Below are 16593 nucleotides of genomic sequence, written 5' to 3' on the forward strand. Positions count from 1 at the left end.
AATCTGCTCTACCTCCTACGCCATGTCATCTGCTTTAGACCTTCCAGGGCATGGTCGAAGGGTTGTGCAGACATCTGCGCAGAACCGCGGGATCTTGACCTCGAACTCTAGTATTTGAAGTAACCCTGGCAAAGACAAAATCATAGCATATTGGATATAGGGCAGGCCATTGTGGTTCTGTGAAGCAGGTTGGTAACTCAAGAGATAAAAGAGCCTTTCCAAAATACAACTAGCATTTTTCTGGCAAGTCTCCCCACCGAATGTTACATCATTGGGGAGAATAATCCTTTAGCATGTTTCATATTACACTACCAAGGCATTACCTAGTCTAGTATTTCCAGTAATAAAGTGATGCCTTCAGTTCCGTCTCCACGTGTTCCTGAGCAATTTACAATATTTGACATAAGGCCAGAAAGACCAACCTCAAATACTTGTTTGCACTAGGAAGACTGTAGCTACAAGTAACAGAAAGCCATAGGAAGGTGACTAAGTACATAGTTCATCCAGTATGATTCCATTTATGTGACATTCCAGAGTGGGCAATACTAACCTACAGGGATAGAATTTAGAACAGGGTCTGGGACAAAGGATGGGGAGGGGTTCATTGTAAAAGGACCCAAAGGAAGTTCTGTGGGGAAAGAAAGTTCTCTATCCTGACGGGATTTGGGGTACGCAGAGGGCGTAGTCAAAACCCATCAGATGGTGTAGTTAAGATTTGTGCATTTCATTCATAAATATTTTCCTAGAAAAAAAAAAGAGAGAAAAATAAACATCTAATTGTAGTTAATGACTTACTTGCACTTGATGTCTGCAACTTCCTCTGAAATCCACTAAGAAAGAAAATGGACTGACAGAAGCCGGAGAGAGGAACTGATGGGGTCAAGCCAGTGGGCGAAACGTTCATCACAAGGTTAAGGTGTTGTGCGGACGGGTGTTTGCCATACAATTCTTTCAATTTTCTATAATAAGTAAAAAAAAAAATTTTTTTTTTAAAACATAGTCTAATGAACATAGAACAAGCACCCACCTCCAGGGTAAAGATCTTGAGAAAAATAACAAGTTTGGGCTGGTTGGGGCTGGAATGACCTCAACTCAGTTATCCGAGGGAGGAGAGCAGGTTGGGGAGTTCACGTGTCAATAATGAATTCTTCTGAATGAGGGACTTTTCCACGTGGAGGTGGGAAAGGATGTGCCTCAGCGCTTACTGGACATCCCTGTAGCAGAACTGGGTTCCCAGATTCAACTGCTGGGGCCAATGAGGGAGACACTGCTTTCTGATCATTTGTCCCCCTCTGTGCTCTCTTGACTGGTGAGAAGGGTTTAAAGAGCAGCCGGGACGACAGGATAGTGGTCCCCCTGAGGGAGAAGGGTCGGTGGAGGTAGGAAGGGGTGAAGGGGGATAAACAGTGATGGACGGAGACTTGACGTGGGGTGGTGAACACACAGCACAGTGGACAGATGATGTTTCGTAGAATTGTACACCTGAAACCGACACATTTCTTTATCCAATGTCACCCCAATCAAGTCAATAAAAATCAAAAAATCAAAAATAAATGATATATGCCTGACCAGGCGGTGGCGCAGTGGATAGAGCGTCAGACTGGGATGCAGAGGACCCAGGTTCGAGACCCCGAGGTCGCCAGCTTGAGCGCGGGCTCATCTGGTTTGAGCAAAAATTCCACCAGCTTGAGCCCAAGGTCGCTGGCTCCAGCAAGGGGTTACTTGGTCTGCTGAAGGCCCGCGGTCAAGGTACATATGAGAAAGCAATCAATGAACAACTAAGGTGTTGCAACGCGCAATGAAAAACTAATGATTGATGCTTCTCATCTCTCCGTTCCTGTCTGTCTGTCCCTGTCTATCCCTCTCTCTGATTCACTCTCTGTCTCTGTAAAAAATAAATAAATAAATAAATAAATAAATAAAATAATATAATATTGAAACAAATAAGTAAATGATATGACATAAAGGAGCACAAATGTAAAGGAAAAAAAAACAAATAATAACGGATTTTTTTAAAAAATAAAAAAGAATGGCTGGGAACTTGCCCTTCCCAGGCCTGTCACCTTCCTCGCTCTGGATTTATCTTCTCAACAGGAACACTCCCTCCTGAGCATCCTGTCTCAGGGAAGAAGCTCCACAAAAAATTTTATTTAAGAGAGCCAACAAAGCTTTTTAAGCCATCAAGTGATTTAAGCAAAGATGAACCAGAAGTATATGAATTAAATTTCCCCTCCAGTCCTATAGAAATCCAATAAATAAATTAAATGCATGTGGATTTAAAAATTAAAGGCCGAGAAGGCTTGAGGCAAAGTGCATTTGACATTTGAAATAATAGAAACTTGAGAGGAGGCATGTAGCAAGATGTGCCCTTACGTGGTGCGATGGGGACCCTCGGTCACCGCCCTGCCTGACTCTGTGTTTACGGAGCATAATGGCATTGCAGGGAAATTCAATAAAACTCCCCGGGCGCCAGGTGTGACTGGAGTGCCATCACTTAGAAGACAATGTCAGTGGTCTCCAGCTCAGCCTCAACCCAGGAGGGCCGTGACTGCTGGGCTCCCAGTACCTTCAGGGGCACCTTTCCTTCGGAGGGGTTTGCTCACAGCTCCACGGCACACCTGCCCACGGGGCTGGTGAGAGCGCCGAGCCTGGAAGATGTCCTCTCACTTTGACCTGCTAAGTCCACCATGAGGGATTCCGCTTGAGCAAGGAATTCTGAGATGTGGCCAAACTGTCTGTACGAGGAGATTCATCACTCTGTCATTCAACAGAGCAAGAAAATGTTGAAGCAAGCACATGTTCAACAATAGGGGATTGGATAAATCATTGTTGCAGATCCTGTTTAACATAGTCGTTAAGGCAATAGGTATGAGTTTGAGACCTGGCTTAGCTACCCACTGGCTTTGGCACTTGGGCCATTTCTTTTTTTTTTTCTTTTTTTTTTCTTTTTTTGCGTTTTTGCATTTTTCCGAAGCTGGAAATGGGGAGGCAGTCAGACAGACTCCCACATGCGCCCAACCAGGATCCACCTGGCATGCCCACCAGGGGGCGATGCTCTGCCCCTCCAGGGTGTTGCTCTGTTGCATCCAGAGCCATCCTAGTGCCTGAGGCAGAGGCCACAGAGCCATCCTCAGCGCCTGGGCCACCTTTGCTCCAATGGAGCCTTGGCTGAAGGAGGGGAAGAGAGAGACAGAGAGGAAGGAGAGGGGGAGGGGCGGAGAAGCAGACGGGCGCTTCTCCTGTGTGCCCTGGCCGGGAATCGAACCTGGGACTCCCACACGCCAGGCCGATGCTCTACCACTGAGCCAACCGGCCAGGGCCGCCATTTCTATATGTAACCTATCTGAGCCTCAGCTTCCTCATCTGTAAAATGGAGATAACATTACCTATGGGTCTATTGAAAGGGTAAAATGAGACAATACAAGTAAAGCCATTATTCAGTGCTTGATCACTGTAAGTGCTTAATTGCATCATAATTATGATTATATATATATAATACTATATATATATGCATAGGACTGTTATATAATAACTATTACAGATCCTATTGTTTAAAGACTATTTGATAGCATGGGAAATGCTCATAATATCTTATTAAGTAAAAGAAACAGAATACAAAACTGAACGTAAAATGTAACTCAATTCCATTAAAAGAAACATCTAATCAGACTGGTGGAGGAAACCATCAAAATGCTGTCAATGGCTATCTTGTCTGATGGGGAGAATATGGGTGATTTAAATTCTGGGTTTTATGCTGTAAGGCCAGTAGTCGCCATTGTGGCCACACACATGCAGGTTCACATTGGATTCAGGCAGACGATAAAGAAACAGTGGAGCCAGAAATCGGTGGACCATTTATTAAATGGTGGACTTTATTAAAGTCTCGCATCAGCCGGCAAGCAAGCTCACAGGGCTCCCAAAGCCCCTCACACCTTCTCTGGTTCCACAACCAGAATCTTCTCTGGTTTCTCCTAGAATCAACGGCCTCATCAGTCTCAGCGGAGCTTGCAAGGCTTCTCGCCTCTGGTTCCCCATCTGCCGGCCTTCTCTCTCCCTGCCAACATGGCTTCTCTTTCAGCACTCTGCATTCTCTCTGCTCTCACTCTGCAAACATGGCTTCCTTTTGCCTCTTCTCCTCCTTCTCTGATCTTTTCAAAATTTTCTGGAGCAAAAATCTCTCCTCCAGCAAACATTAGCAAAACAATGGTCCTTTCTAAGCAGGAAGGAATTTGCAATTTCACAGGCCACATATATCTGGCACTGCCCAGTGCCATTTTGTAACAATAAAAGTGAGCAAACTCAAAAAATACAAATTTTACAAACTCATTTGCCCAACATATGCCTTTCCTTTATTTTCAAAATTATCAACCTGGATCATATATTACTTTGTGTATGTTTCTTTTAAATAATATCTATTAGTTTACTTAATAGTTAAATAGGAAAAAAAAAGAGTAAAAAGAACCCCGGCCGGTTGGCTCAGTGGTAGAGCGTTGGCCTGGCGTGCAGGAGTCCCAGGTTCAATTCCCGGCCAGGGCACACAGGAGAAGCACCCATCTGCTTCTCCACCGCTCCCCCCTCTCCTTCCTCTCTGTCTCTCTCTTCCCCTCCTGCAGCCAAGGCTCCATTGGAGCAAAGTTGGCCCGGGTGCTGAGGATGGCTCTGTGGCCTCTGCCTCAGGTGCTAGAATGGCTCTGGTTGCAACAGAGCAATGCCCCAGATGGGCAGAGCATCGCCCCCTGGTGGGCGTGCCGGGTAGATCCTGGTCGGGCACATGCGAGAGTCTATCTGACTGCCTCCCCGTTTCCAACTTCAGAAAAAAACAAAAAAATAAAAATAAAAGAGCAAAAAGAGACCCATTATCTTTTTTTTTTTTTTTTTTTTTTTTTCCTTTTCATTTTTCTGAAGCTGGAAACAGGGAGAGACAGTCAGACAGACTCCCGCATGCGCCCGACCGGGATCCACCCGGCACACCCACCAGGGGCGAAGCTCTGCCCACCAGGGGGCGATGCTCTGCCCATCCTGGGCGTCACCATGTTGCGACCAGAGCCACTCCAGCGCCTGGGGCAGAGGCCACAGAGCCATCCCCAGCGCCCGGGCCATCTCTGCTCCAATGGAGCCTTGGCTGCGGGAGGGGATGAGAGAGACAGAGAGGAAAGCACGGCGGAGGGGTGGAGAAGCAAATGGGCGCTTCTCCTGTGTGCCCTGGCCGGGAATCAAACCCGGGTCCTCCGCACGCTAGGCCGACGCTCCACCGCTGAGCCAACCGGCCAGGGCGAGACCCATTATCTTATTACCCAGAAAACTCTGTTGGCACTTTTTTTTTTAAAGGACTTTATGAACATGATTAGAAAATTAAGGGCCCAACTAAGTACACAATTAATAGTGTAACTTCTCATCAGCCCACACCCTCTGTCCATTCTCACCCAAAGGTAAACATAGTTAATAGTCTTCTTCAAGGGGGGGAAAAACAAAATCAGAATTTATCAGTGCAGAGAGATCTATCTCATTTGTTTAATTTTGATCAAGTCTTGTTTACATTCCATTCTAGGAAAACTGTTGCTTTCAAAACCCTCTGACCACCACCCACCTTGGGCCACCACCACCCCCCTTGCAGCCCAGCCAAGTTTGCAGTTCATCTGAGAGTTCTTTGGTATCAGTTCCTACGCATTTGCTTATGTAATGACATCCTCATGTGTGGCACATGGCATTGCAGTGGGGCTTTTCTTTTTGATGGAAATAGTATCGCCCTCCACACATCGTTTAAACCAAGCACAGTTTTCTACAGTGTGGGTATTTTTCTATAGCATTTCCCCTATGCATGGGTATTCACCTTCATTTCCATTTTTACTGATCAGTTTTATAATCAAAATGAAATAGTCATTGTTTTTAGGCTTCCTTTTCACTAAACCTAAAATAAATACACAAATTTTAAATGGGATGTTGGAAGCAGAGAATTCAAAGTTCACCTGGCTTCCTCGAGTAATGAATCAATAAGCCCTTCTTGGTAGTTTCATATGGTTCATCCCCTTCTGTGCCCTGTGCAGGAACTGTGCAACTTCCACCACACCAGCCCTCAGAGGTCAGCACTCCGTCCAGATTCACCTCCACCGCCTGGAGGCTTCCCTGCCCTACACACATGCCCTCTTCTCCGACCTCCGATGAGCCCCACAACCCAGGATCCAGTTCTGCCCCCAGTCAGGAGGTCGTTGGGAGGGCCTTGGACTTGCTCTCCCAGCTCATCGCTGATGGACAGTACACAAAGGGGTCAGACAGAAAGAAACTTCTCCTGTTTTTATACCTTAACAACAGAGAAGTTGATACCCTGAAGTGGGTTGCTACTATAACTAACATTCCCACAACTAGTCTAGAAGTATGAGGTAAACCTAACCCGTGTGGCTCAGGTTTAATGGTCTGTCTTTCAATTCATTATGGCCCTTTGTTGCTGCATGCGTCTTCCCCATCTCCAGTATCAGCGTCCTTGCTATGGCCCACTGCCCAATAGTGAGTGCTGAGTGGGCCAGGGCGTGGCTGTCCATGCCTGAAGCAGAAGCAATGTTAAGAGAGAGGACAGGAAGCCCTGGCCAGTTGGCTCAGTGGTAGAGCGTCGGCCCAGGCATGTGGACGTCTGGGGTTCAACTCCTGGTCAGGGCACACAGGAGAACCAATCATCTGCTTCTTCACTCTTCCCCCCTTCTCTCTGTCTCTCTCTCTCTTTCTCTTTCTTCTCCTCCCACAGCCATGGCTCAATTGGTTCAAGTGCATTGGCCCAGGTGCTAAAATAGCTCAGTTGCAAGCATGGCCCCAGATGGGCAGAGCATCGGCCCCAGATGGGCAGAGCATCAGCCCCAGACGAGAATTGCCGGGTGGACCCCACTCAGGGCACAGGCAGAAGTCTGTTTCTCTGTCTCCCGTCCTCTCACTTGGAAAAAGAAGGAAAAAGAAGAGAGAGAGAGCGCGCGCGAGAGAGAGAAGGCTGGGAGTGATCCCCCTCACCTGCCCCATGGGGGATCAAAGATCCCAAATATTGTTACAGCCAAGTTCACGTCCATTGTTTCACAGATAACAACAGTCTTGAAGAGGGGAAATGATGATGAGAGCTCCCACAGGTAGTAAAAGCCAGAGGAGGGAGGCTCAGTGTCCCCAGGACCTGGGTTCCTCATTGAGGGCCTTTGCCACCCTCAGTAGAGATACGAGGTTCCCTGATTGCTAAGCAGCTCCCACATTGTCCCTGAACTCATAAAGGAAATCTTTTCCATTTGGATAAGGTTCAGATTAAGGAGTAGGAAATGAAGTCGGAGGTGGAGGAGGGGCAAGGGGAGTGTGTGTGTGTGTGTGTGTGTGTGTGTGTGTGTGTGTGTGTCTGGTGCAGACAGGAAGTGATGTGAGTGTTCAGCAGAGCTGCTGCCACACTGACTTGCCCCTTCTGCTCCTACCACTGGGCTTCCTGGTCACACCAGCTGCACTTCCCAAAGCTCATCCCTTCCTGGCCTGCCGCTGACGAATTGCATTGATTTACAAAACAGACAACTCGGCAATTGCCTGAGTACATTTAATCTCTTCAAATTAAGCCAACTTCACATTCGGCATACCATATGGAATTCTTCAGGGTGTTTATAAACAGTTACACTTCAGCCCTCGTCCACTCCACTTCAACTGTCGCAGAAATAGCACAGAGAGCCAGAGCCATGCAGACTGAAGGGACAGCCAGCTTCCAGGCCAAGGTCTGTCAGAGGTGGAAGAGACTTTAGACATCGTCTGGTCCAGAGGCTGCACCCTCGAGGCTCGGGAGCTGAATTCGGCACACAGGCTTGTTGGGTTTGGCTCTCTTTGTGTTTCTGAACATTTTTGCGCCAACATTTAAGAATTGGAAGATTCCACATAAAAATCCAGACTTCCTGCCTCTTTTTGGAAAGAACTGGCAATGTGGTCACACTGAGCCCTCATTTCCACACTAAACAACCAGCTGGGGACAAGTAATAGTAGAAGGCAGAGGGACCTCTGCCAGGAACCCTTTCCCATTGGCTGTGACCCCCCCCCCCATTATCTTACACTAAAGCTCTGCATCACTCATTCTCAATACCTGCCGGGCCCTTGAAGGCTTTTGGGGCTGCCATCCTTATCTAAATCAAGACCTTCCTTTCCAGAAGAAGAAACTGAGTCCGAATGCCAACATGAGGTGCCTAACAGCATGGAACTGGCAAGTGACCGACCAGGGATCTGGTTCATCATACGCGGTGGGAGCAGCCAGGCTGACACGAGAGCGGAGAGGCGGGGGGAGGAAGTGAGAGCACAAGGCGGTCCCCGAACCCAAGGATTTCAGACAAGCCGGGGAGAGCCGTGGACTTCCTTCACCGGTGGAGTTGGCAGTGGGGAGGATGGAGCAAGGCCGGCTCCTTTGACCTCTGTTCTGAGAGCCTGAAAGACCGCAGATGACCTCGGGACTAGAGGAGAAGGGGAGATCCTTGACCCTTGGCCTTTGCAGACGTCCATTCACGCATTCATGCAACCTTCATTGCCTTTCACAAACTACTGTAGTCTCTGGGGAGCCAAAGGTATGAAATCCTGATTCGGGTCCCCAAGGAGCTTACAGCTGAGCCAAGAAGAACATGCAAACCCCGGGAATTTCAACAGCCCTTCTCCCCTCTCTCCAGTCGAGTCTAGAGGTCGAGGGCAGCACAGCACAGGGGTTCAGTGTGAGATAACAGAGGACGATATCTGTCTATGTTTTCAACCCCTGTTCCTAGCACAGAGGGCCTGAAAACCATGCAATGTCCTGGGTGAGAGAAGTATCTTTTGTTATCATGAGGTGACCCCAGGGGGACTTCTAGATGGCATCTGGATGAGGACTGGTCATTCCTTGAGAAGGAAGAAGGGATGAAAATGGAGTTAATGATCAATTATTCTCCTGTGATGAAACCTCCGTAAGAACTCCAGTTCTGGGTTCAGAGGGCTTCCAGGCTGGTGAGAAAGTCGTGGTGCGGGCGAGGGCCCACTGGGAGAGGGTGTGGAAGCCCGCGCTCCTCCCGCGTACCTTGCTTTATGCATCACTTCCTTCGAGACGTTCATCATTATCTTTTATATGTCCTTTTACAACAAACTAGTAAAGCTAAGTAAGTGTTTTCCCGAGTTCTGTGAGCCTCTCTCTCAAATTCATCAAATCCAAGGGGGTGAGGGTCGTGGGATCCATTGAGCTCTAGCCAAGTGGGGCAGAAACTGTGGGGGGGGACTTGGGAACCGACTGCTTGTGACTGGTACCGGAAGACGGCAGTATCACAACTGAGTTTAATTGTGGACACCGAGCTGGTGTCCAGGAATGGTTGGGTGAAGGGAAAACCATACCTTTGTGACCAGGAGCGTCAGAAGTGAGGTGTTCTACATGAGTAGTAAAGGAGAAAGACACACGGGAGGTCAGCAGGACTGGGCTGGTTTTGTTTGTTTGTTTGTTTGTTTGTTTCACACATTAAGGTACCACACTGACTTGCAAACTTGTACTCAAATGCTGATCCTGTGCCCTCTTGGACAAAATGTTTCTCATCGAAGCCTCAGTTTTCACATCCATATAAAGTAGTTAAATGCCAACCATATCGAGTTCTTGTGTGGAAACGTCTGACGTGTCCTTTGCACAGAGTAAGCATTCACTGATTGGTGAATCCAATCATTCTTTTTCTAGAGGGCTCTCTTCCTTTTTCTGCCACTCATTCTTCATTACTTTTCCCCCTGTTTCCTTTCTTCCTCTCTAGTTTGCTCCAGACGTTGTTTTAAATAAGGTCTTTGAATATTTTCATTACGGGGTGTTGGACAGGCCTTATAACAAAAAGTGCCTGCACGTATGCAAATAAACCCACGTGGCCCTGACTCCCGCAAGCGGTGCGATGTTTGTGCTACTTCTTTGAAGGACAGAAAATTACTAAGGAGTGAATCCTTAATTATTTGGTCTCTTATTCTCATGGCGTATGTTGGCTGACGCTCCTGCTCTGGAGTTCTCCCACACAAAAATTCTTCTGGGCCTGGAGCGTTCCAGATTCAGAGGTGAAACAAAGAACCGGGAAACCTTAGATGTTAATCCCCGGACAGAGGCTGGTTCCCTGGTCGGCCACAGGCAAATTATCTTCCCTTTCCCACCAGAAATGCAATCAATTATTTCCTGGCCCCACTTGAGGGCTGCGAGACTTAATTAAGCTTTTGGAAGATGGTTGTTAGTTAACCTAATTCTCTTCGTAAACTAACAATCCTCTGCTTTCCTAATCGCGCCTCTCAAATTTTCATAAATTAGTCCAATTTTCCTTAAAGTCAGAATGTAGGATGACTCTTCTTCTACTAACTCGCTTCTATAAATGGCTTTTAATGATCTTATTACCACTTTCCCATAAACAGGCCCAGGGCAGGAAGATTCTGATGAAGAGATTGTACCTCGGGGGTGACGAAGACAAGAGACGCCTGAAAGAGACCTACCCTCTCCAGTGGTACCTTCGTCCTTGAAGACTCAGCAGCGTCTTGGGCCCTTGGGTCCTTGTAGGCACCCTGACGAGAATTGTTGATTAGGTTAACTTGTTTCTTTCACAGTGGCATAAACAAAGAGTCCCTCCTGGCATGAGCAAAAGTCTCTTAGATATAAGTTCAAATCCTGACTCCACCTCTTCCTAGCTGTGTGACCTTGAACATTTGCTCAACTTCGCAACCTGTTCATCTGCACAATGACAATAGAGTGTCCTCCCCAGTCTTCTCATAAGGAAGAAGTGGAGTAGGCCCTGGCCGGTTGGCTCAGCGGTAGAGCGTCGGCCTGGCGTGTGGGGGACCCGGGTTCAATTCCCGGCCAGGGCGCATGGGAGAGGCGCCCATTTACTTCTCCACCCCCACCCCTCCTTCCTCTCTGTCTTTCTCTTCCCCTCCCGCAGCGGAGGCTCCATTGGAGCGGGGACGGCCTGGGCGCTGGGGATGGCTCCTTGGCCTCTGCCCCAGGCGCTGGAGCGACCCCCCGGAGGGGCAGAGCGTCGCCCCCTGGTGGGCGGAGCGTCGCCCCTGGTGGGCGTGCCGGGTGGATCCCGGTCGGGCGCATGCAGGAGTCTGTCTGGCTGTCTCTCCCCGTTTCCAGCTTCAGAGAAAAAAATGCAGGGGGGGGGGGGGAAGAAGTGGAGTCATCTGAGTTCTCTCTTCAGGTCCCCTTTTAGAGATTTGTACATCTCTCCAGTTTCCACCGGATTATGCTAATCCACCTGGAGGAGAGGGATTGCTCTAGTATATCCGGCCTTTCTCAACAGAGATTCCACAGGAGAATTCAACTCATGGAAAATTAGGTGAGTGACTATTTTCTCAATTTTCCCAAGGATGATAGGTAACTAGGACCAAGTTAGACGCAAAAGATGGGAGGTAATTCATTACACACAAGGAATGGTTAGGGCTTCATTCTTTCCTGCAACCTGATTAAGAAGCACTGGTAACACCAATCAGTATAAAAAATAAACTCTAAACTTTCAGTGGTTTAATATAATAGAAGCTTTATGTCTAATGGGTGTTCCAAATTGGCAAGAGCAAAATAATTCAGAGTTTCCCAGCTGTCCATGCTCATCTGCATTAAAGGAATGAACAAGGAGGAGTGAGGTTTTCTGCTCAGGCTCCATTAGCTTCCATGCAAACAGAGGGCCAGTCTCAACATCTGTGGAGGCTGGGAAAGGTAATCGATCTGTGGAGCCAGGGAAAAGGAGAAAATGCTAGCAGGTCTCCGCCTTAAACAAGTATTATCCTCTTTGTGTTTACACTAGCATATAGCATGATACAGTAGCTGACAGTGTTCCATAAATTGTTAAATTTATCAATGAATGAGTGAATTAATCATTCATTCATTTTTTCAGTCCTCACAGCTTGACATGCTCTGTTTATCTCATGTCCTATTTCTCCTGGACCGTTTCTTCTAGCTAACTCCCGCAGTAAGGCCCTGATCAGTTCATCTGTAGCATTAAACAGTGTTTGGAAAGAGTACTTGACCTCAACTTTCTGGATTTGAGTCTCAGCTGGATCAGGTACCAGCTAGGTGACCTGAGGCCAGTTGCTTTATACCTATCCTTACAGAGAGGGATTACATGCTCCTTGTCTATAGTGAAACAATGGTTTGTGGTCCATCTCCTGGTTTGGGGGAAGACCACAGGACTTAATATTTAAGTTAAGGTACTTTGGGCAATGTCACACACATGTGAGTGCTATTGATATTCATCCTTGTTATTAGCTGGAAAAACTTAAGGCATTTCTCCCCAAAGGGCATCTGCATTATGAGAGAACATCCTGAACAGACTCCTAGTGGTAGAACATCAGGCACTTCCTGGCAATGCCACGCTCTCTACCCAATGTTTCTGTTTCCTAGTAGTTGCATGATAATGATTTCAAAAAGTGTCCTCACAGGGAAACCAGATACAGGGCTATTGTTTGAATCAGTGGTGAGTTGCTCCAGTATAGGGAGGAACGTGCAGACCTGAGACAGTTATGTCAGTGAGAGTCCAGCTGATCTGGGAACAGGGAAGGGAAGAGATGAGAGAAGGAGGGAGGGAAGCAGGGAGGGGGAAGGAGGGGGCCACCCACACCTGCGTGGTGTGTCTCTGGTAACACAACTGAACATCAACTGACTCAATTGGATTGTTTCCTCTAAAGGGAAAGGTTATAGAATATCAGGGGGAAATTCAAGGTGCTTGAGGGGAGCCTGTGTCATTTGCATGGCAACTAATCTAGGTAAATTCTAAACTAAACCATTCATCTTTTGTGAAACAAAAAAAAATTTTTTTTTTTTTTGTATTTTTCTGAAGCTGGAAACGGGGAGAGATAGTCAGACAGACTCCCGCATGCGCCCGACCGGGATCCACCCGGCACGCCCACCAGGGGTGACGCTCTGCCCACCAGGGGGCGATGCTCTGCCCCTCCCGGGCGTCACTCTGCCGCGACCAGAGCCACTCTAGCGCCTGGGGCAGAGGCCAAGGAGCCATCCCCAGCGCCCGGGCCATCTTTGCTCCAATGGAGCCTTGGCTGTGGGAGGGGAAGAGAGAGAAGCAGATGGGCGCTTCTCCTATGTGCCCTGGCCGGGAATCGAACCCGGGTCCCCCGTGCGCCAGGCCAATGCTCTACCGCTGAGCCAACCGGCCAGGGCCTGAAACAAAAATTTTAAGGGTAACCTGCGGTCAACAGTCCCTTATCTCTTGGGAAAGGAAGGGGGCAGTGGTGTTATAGAAAAACACTGGCCCAACCAGGCAGTGTCAGAATGGATAGAGCATTGGCCTGGGATGCTGATGACCCAGATTTGAAACCCCGAGGTCACAGGTTCAAGTGGGGGCTCATTCAGCTTTAGCGCAGGGTCACTGGCTTGAGTGTGGAATCATAGTCATGACCCCATGTTCACTGGCTTGAGCCCAAAAGTTGCTGGCTTGAGCAAGGGGTCACTGGCTCAGCTGGAGCCCCATGCTCAAGACACATATGAGAAAGCAATCAATGAACAACTAAGGTGACGCAATGAAGAATTGATGCTTCTCATCTCTCTCCCTTCCAGTCAGTCTGTCTCCCTCTCTTTCTCTTTCCCTCTCTCTGACTAAAAAGAAATAAAAAAATAAAAATAAGAACACTGATGGAGGAGCCAGGTAGAGCCAGGTGCAGATTTTCACTTTGCACTTATTTTTAATTAGATTTTAGGAAAACCTTTCTGAGCTTTTGGAGGTAGTAATTCCTGTGTCAAAGGTTTGTTAAAAAGACTAGCTACAGGCCCTGGCCGGTTGGCTCAGTGGTGGAGCGTCGGCCTGACGTGCAGAAGTCCTGGGTTCGATTCCCAGCCGGGGCACACAGGAGAGGCGCCCATCTGCTTCTCCACCCCTCCCCCTCTCCTTCCTCTCTGTCTCTCTCTTCCCCTCCCTCAGCCGAGGCTCCATTGGAGCAAAGATGGCCTGGGTGCTGGGGATGGCTCCTCGGCCTCTGCCCCAGGTGCTAGAGTGGCTCTGGTCACAACAGAGCGACGCCCCGGAGGGGCAGAGCATCGCCCCCTGGTGGGCAGAGCATTGCCCCCTGGTGGGCGCATGCGGGAGTCTGTCTGACTGTCTCTCCCCGTTTCTGGCTTTGGAAAAGTACAGAAAAAAAAAAAAAAAGACTAGCTACAACAAGATGCCTGTTAACCTGTCCAGCACACAGTAGGTATTCAATAAATGTAAGTTTTTATTATTAAAATAGACCAAAGCATCCATCTCCCCTAGTTATGCAATGACTGACATGCTTGCTCATTTCTGGAGAAAAAAGAAACTACAAAGACAGAAAGAGGGTTAAATATCACAGTCCCTGGGGAAGAGCATCTTTCCTGACCACCCTACACAGAAGCTGCCTGGCCACTTCAACATTGGACATGTATTTTGTGCTCGGGGTTTTTTGTGTGTTTTTTTTTTTCGGTCTTTTTTTAACCAAAATATAAGCTCTAAGAGGGCGGAGAGCTTGTCTTATTCCTGGTGGCTCAGTGTGTGACACAGCCTAGAGTGTCATATGCTCAAAACTAGCTGTGGGAAGGAAGGAGAGGGAAGGAACCAGGGCTGCCTGAATGATGAATAAACATTTTCACACCAACATCCCCGGCGTCCCACAGAGAGAGCCGCATGCTGAGTCGCAGGTAACCCTGGGGAAGGCAGCCGTTGACTGAAATGCGTTCTGACGTGTAGAGGGCTCCTAGGAGGTCCCCACACTGGAAAGCACCTCCAGAGAGACCAGGCTGGGAGACGGGGGCGGGGAAAGAGCCTGTCTGGCTGTCACCTGGGCATGGAATCCAGGTGTGCAAGTGGGTTAGGAAGAAGCCCTCTCCAACCCAAGCTGCCCACGTGGAACCCAATTTTCATGCAGCACCCACGCCCTCAGCGCCACATTCGTCTTCCTTTTCATCAGTGGCTGTGGGGCAAGGGAGGAAAGTACCTTGCAAGACCAGACATGAATCTTGCAGTAAACAAGCTTTCGTCTGCCCTGTTGTGTGGGTTTTAACCTTTCATAATACCCAAAGGGCAGATTGAAATACTGAAGTAACGCACCGTAAAGCTTCCGTGCTCGGCTGGGGAAGCCCTAGCCATGAAAAACACACAAATAAGAAAGCCTGAAATGCCATCAGGAGCCTTTCTCCTAAAATAAAAAAGAAGAAGAAGCAGCATGTAGACCCACATTCTTTGTTTGCTAGACCTCCTTCTCTGGTCCCTTAATCCTTCCTTCCTGCCAGTCCTCTCTCCCTCTCGCTCCCCCTCTCCTTCCTCCCTCCGTTGTCCACTTTCTCACCCCCCACCGTGGATGAGACCAGGGTTTATATGAGGTGTGGAAGGAGGAAGGAACGGACCTGATATTTATGAAACACCTATTATGTGCCTGGCACCTAGTTACTGAAATTGGACTTCCCAGTAAACCAGAGAGCAGTCATTCTCTCCATCATACATTCAAAGACTTAGCAGTTAATTTGTCTTAAGATCACTCTCAGACTTCACCAGCCATACTGCTTAAATATTTTGAATCCTATTCAAACTGAAGACAAATGCATACGCTCTGTTCTTTCACCCATTACTATCACTTCCTATGGAAATAATCAAAGATGTATGCATATAAAAAATTCAAGAAAAATGTAGAAAATGAACAGTTTATCTTTGAATAGTAGGATTTTAGTTAATTTTTATCTTACTTTGCTTCTCTGTATTTTTGAATATGTTTCTACAATGAACTTGCATCCCTAGAGCAGTTTGTTTTAATTTTTCTCTTTTTAGGAGTAATTTTTAGAATGATTAGAAAGCTGCTTTCTAAAACATTTTGCTTGAGGGCCCCGAATTTGGAAACATCTCTCTTCTTTTTTAGCCACACTGAAAGGAGAAATAGAAATCCTAGCCAAATGCTGACAGTTGGCCAATATTGTTTCTTTTTGTAATTACATTGTAAATCGCTGATTAAAACATAAGTGCCTGAAAACAGAAACGTGTCCTTTTTTCCTCTAATTCATGTCCTTCTGTGGCGTTCAATGAATATTTGGGGTTGTTTGGTTTCTTCCCTACTCCTTTGGTTTGGGGTTGGCTTTTTCTCCCTATTTTATACCAGAAGTTTATTCATTTGGACCCTGTTTTGATTCTCATTTGTGAAAATTTGGAAAATTTAGACAAGACTGAAAGTGATTTTTTTTTTCTTTGAATAAAATTGAGGTTTGTTGAATGAAGTGTCCATGTAAGCAAATGAGGTGGTAGAGAGATTTAACCTACTTGGGAAAATACTTTTGAACTCTTTACAACATCCTCTGTGCCCGGTTAATTAATGGGCTGATTACAAATGATAATAATTCATTGAGTCGACCTGGCAGTGTTTCCCCCTGGCAGCAAGCTGCTTCCAATGGGTTTGTGGGGGGTTTGTCCAGGGTCCAAAGTAACACATGCACTTGGCCTTCCAAACAGTCACTCATTCCAACCCGTCTGGCATCTGAGTGGGACATCCATACTCTTCTGATTGTTCAGATCTTCCTGTGTTTCGGAACCCAGCGTCTCTCTCTTTAAAATAAAATCATGCCTTTAAAAACACAAATGTTTTTCTCTTCACCAAAAAACAAAAACAGAATACAAGATATGTATGAAA

Source organism: Saccopteryx bilineata, chromosome 5 (genome assembly GCF_036850765.1).
Source record: "Saccopteryx bilineata isolate mSacBil1 chromosome 5, mSacBil1_pri_phased_curated, whole genome shotgun sequence".
In the NCBI taxonomy this organism is placed as follows: Eukaryota; Metazoa; Chordata; class Mammalia; order Chiroptera; family Emballonuridae; genus Saccopteryx; species Saccopteryx bilineata.